The following is a 4,616-nucleotide window of genomic DNA, read 5'->3' as shown; positions in this document are numbered from 1 at the left end:
CTTTACTCTTTGTCAGAAAAAAGAAATTTGGATATAAAAATATTTCGCAGTTGCGACTTGAGCCTGCTCTATGCCCCTAGTTGGGGGCGGCAAGGCAAAAGATATTGTAAAAAGAGTAAACTGCAATATGGCAGTTGAAAATGTCAAGGTGTTCACAATCAGACCAATCTGTCTGAACTCCCTATATATATATATATATTTCTTTAATAAAAATATTATCCATTGCCAATGGCTCATTAGCTGTCCCTTATTGTAAAAATTGAAAACTGATCCCAATGACCCAGACTGGATCTTGCAACATAATCCTGAGACCAAATTAATCTATGATTGCAGTTTTCTTTTTTTTCAGGTTTGTATACAGGTTCAAAGTGAAGAATATTATTAATATACAGTGGAGAAAGTGGCACCAGAATCATTAAACATTAGTAGATATAACCAAAGTAATATTTAGATAGCATGTTTTTAGATAGCATGAGTTCCAGCTATCTGAAAAGCTGTGTCACTCCAATGGGACTAGCCTGCCCCACCTGCGCCAGCATAAAGTGCATGCTGCTGACCCCGCAAGTCAAAGAATTTTGGATGGTAGAGTCCAGAAGAAAGGCTGGACTCTTCCATCTGTGTCTCCTATCTTCTGGAATATCATGTTCCCCAAGATGAGATTCACACCGACCTTTTGGCTTTCTGAAAGGACTTGGAGACATATCTTTGCCAACAGGCCCTGGGCCCCAATGGAGGTGTAGCATTCTGGCTGTGGCTAATGGATTTGATAACATCCCCACCTCTTCATACTTGCACACTTTGCTCCTTCTTCTCCATCTTATTCAATTTAATTTTAAGATTTTTAAATTTAAGATCTCCATTTATTGTTTTAATATTTTATATGCATTTTACTGAATGATTGTAAGCTGCCTAGAGTTGCTTTTGGCAAAATGGTAAGTAAGTAAGTAAGTAAGTAAGTAAGTAAGTAAGTAAGTAAGTAAGTAAGTAAGTAAGTAAGTAAGTAAGTAAGTAAGTAAACAAACAAATAAGGAACACAATTGAATAAGCTAGAAGCCATTCAATAGCAGGTATGTTGAACAAAACAAAACACTGGCAGGGAAGGGAATAATTGAGAAAGGCACAGGGATATACAAGAGGACAAAATAAATATTTTTGTCAAATGTATGAGAAAGAAAGAAAGAAGCAAGTTAGAAATAAATACATGTGGCCAAGAAGAATGCTGAAGTTTTCCTAAATCTGTCACAGTTTGTTCTAATAATATAAACAGGAAGATGACAAAGTGCTTGTTTGTATGTCATTTGTGTGTTTTTTCATGACAATCAACAAAACTTTAAAGCACTCTTCTCAAAATTCACTCTTCTCAACATCTTTATGAAAATCATTTGACAGACATAATCTATTCCTTTTTATTCATCCTTCTTATAGAGTATTGGAAATTTCTTACACATTGCATTTGAACTAAAGTAACAAATTGAATCTGAGACCACTGAAACACACTGTGGTTTAACATTGCTCACTTATTCTAATGTTTGCATTTATGGACACATGGAAGAAAAATGGCTTTTTTTGCAAAAGAAAATCAAAAGTAAATATGAATTACTTTATTGGAATGCAGACAAGAAATAACATCAAAGATCAACAATAAGTGCAGCTTTGCCCAGAAAAGTGATATCTTTATTGCCTGTTAATTTTCTTTATGCCATTCCTTTGTTTCTCATTTTTGGCAGCAGAGCTCTAAGGTCTTAAATGGCAAATGATAATGGGTTACGATCAATGCCTATAGACCAGACAGCTAATCTGAACTTCACCAAAAGTCAATATTTAGCTTTACCTTATCAGTGGAGAAATGTCAAGCGTAGATGTAGACAGGCACAAATTTCCAACTGACTTTCTCTCACTCATGCTTCTGTGTTCAAAGCTGCACAGAAGACTTTTGGCATCAGATAAGACAAAACAATCTTTGAAAGAAAAAGAAATGCAACACATGACTAAACTTGCAACTGCACATACAGTAGTTTATGCGGCAAAACCAACAAAAAAATCATTCTAATTTCTCATCACACATTCTATTGGTTACTTTCCAATCCGCATGATGCTTTCAAAGGATAGTTAAATGCTGCAGACAGCCTTTAAGAGATAAGACTATTTTCTTTGTGTGGAAATTTAATGTTTGTTGTGTCCCCAAAACAATAAGTAGTGGGTTGAATGCCAGGGGTGCAATCCAGAGCGGAGCATGTGTGTTAGGAGTTTTTCTTGATGCACCTCGAAAATTATGAAATTATAAAATTATTATTTGAATTGTCAAGGACAGTATTTCCCAGAATTATAGCCCATATACATTTCTCTACAACAGTGAAAGGGAAACTTTGTAATATGAGGTTTCTGCTTTCTTTAGAAGTTTCTGCAACATAAAAAGCCTAAGGAATAAAAATATCACAACAGTAACAATAGCTATTAGGTTTATCCTGCACAACCATCTATAAATCTTAATAGAATTCTGCCCTTGCTACGATAATACAGAAAACTGTTGGTATAACTGTAAATAGCCCTGATTAATGTTTCCATCCTATAATATTTGTATGTTATTGCAGTTGAGCCACAGTTTGCAGTTCAAAAGAGCAAGATAAGTATAGCATCATAGGTCTGGGGGTATCACAAGGTTACCTGGCTTTTTCCGAACAGCACTAATTCACTGCATATGTCTTTATAATGGGATAATAACAAGTAAACATTCAAAACAATAGTTTCCTTTGATGAGTATTCTGATGTAGAACCATAAAGCAAATTTTTTATCAGCAATATATTTATTTTAAGCATTTTTATGTTACTTCTCATTCACAGAGGTTATTGAAGCAACTGTCTGGATACTTGAAGGCTAAATATTTCTTATGTTAAACAGAAATGAAATGGACTAATTCAGTGTGTGTGTGTGTGTGTGTGTGTGTGTGTATGCATGCAAAAAAAAATCACCTCTGAAATAGTTATCCAATAACAATACTGTTGGAAAGAATTTGCCATAAAAAACCAATATTTTTATAGCAATCTTTCCTGATTAAAAGAAGAAGTAATCATTGTCTACAGTATTTATTTTGGGACTGCACAGTGTACCTTGCAAATAAATGTATGCCAGCAATTATAAATAAAGAATAATATTTTTAGGTGACAAAGCAAACAATGTAACCTGCAGATACTATGAAATTGCTATTTTAGCTCCTATCTTTCTTATCACTAGTAATAGCAGAATAAAAAAGTTGATGCAATTATTTACCCTGAGATAACTGATTTTTGTCAGTGGTAGGTGGGTGGGAGAATAGGGGGTGGGAGAATACACCTTGGATTTTTAGACTCCAGCATGCTGGTTTTTATACCACATGTTAAATAAATCTAGTTGTGAACTGCACAAAAAGCAAGCACAGTTTGGACATGATTATCTTGTTAAGAACCAACATCAGGAAAAAAAAAAAGATTTCATTATTGCAATGTTGATCTGCCTGAGGGAGCACAATGCACAATTCTCTAATATGCTTAAGCAGCATTGTTTTTGTCTTCTGTCTAGAAGAAGCCCTTGAAATATTCTTCTTGTATTTGACTTTAGAATAGTTTTGCATATAAATGCATTTTTTAGTAATCAACGATGGAATACACTCCTATGCAATTCTACTCATTAGCAAATCCCTAGAATTAAATGAGTCATAATCTCTAGCAAGTATGCATGTGATACATGTGTTAATTTTTTTTAAACAAATAAGTGAAAATGTTAAATGTCAGAATGCTGAATAATTAGAATAGACAGTTCTGAAGACTATTGCCTGCAAAATCATGAAGAGTTTTAAGCACTAGTACTAAAACAAATATTTTGAGTTGCATCCAGAAACCAATCGGTAATTCCTGCCGGGCATGCAAAATAAGTGTAATATAGCCAGTGTAATTAGCTGCATCTTGGATCAACTGTACTTTTAAGTGATATTCACCAGGAAATCCATTTAAGTCACACTGGTGAAATCTAATAATATGTTGTTAAGAACCTGAGTCACTGTAGCTGGATCCTCCCACTCAAGAAGAGTCACAATCATTCTCCTGGCCAGAAATAGGCAAACACCTTTTTTTTTTTTTATCATGGATTCCATCTGCCCATCCAACAGTAGCTGTGAGTCCAGCTACTGTGAGTCCAGCTTCATAGTTGTGGTCCTGCTTCTTCAGGGTCAGTGCCATTTCCTCAATAATACCCTATTCCTGGAAGAGAACTATGATGAACAAACCATCATGAATTCAATTTCAGCTTATTTTGTCACATCTTAACCCTGATAGTTTCCAGATACTAGAAGAAGGCCTTAATAACGTTTTTATCTAGGCACATAATGGCCATAGAAATCTTAGTATTATCTGCATACTGTTTGTTGGGTATCTTGAACCCACAGATAATATTTGCATACTATTTCTCATTGTAAAAATCCTAAAATGCAATTGGTAGAAAAGCATTATTATAAGTCAAAATAATGAATGAGAATCCATCATGACTGGAGAAGGTAGCAGAAAATTATGTGCTTCAAAAGGAGATCTTATATGAGCCAACATTAACTATAGTATGGAGAATTGTCTAGAAAACAAGTTTTATC

The sequence above is a fragment of the Protobothrops mucrosquamatus genome, unplaced genomic scaffold (assembly GCF_001527695.2).
Source record: "Protobothrops mucrosquamatus isolate PMUCROS unplaced genomic scaffold, P.Mucros_1.0 scaffold332, whole genome shotgun sequence".
NCBI lineage: Eukaryota > Metazoa > Chordata > Lepidosauria > Squamata > Viperidae > Protobothrops > Protobothrops mucrosquamatus.
The sequence above is the reverse complement of the archived record's forward strand: the minus strand, read 5'-3'. Positions refer to the sequence as shown.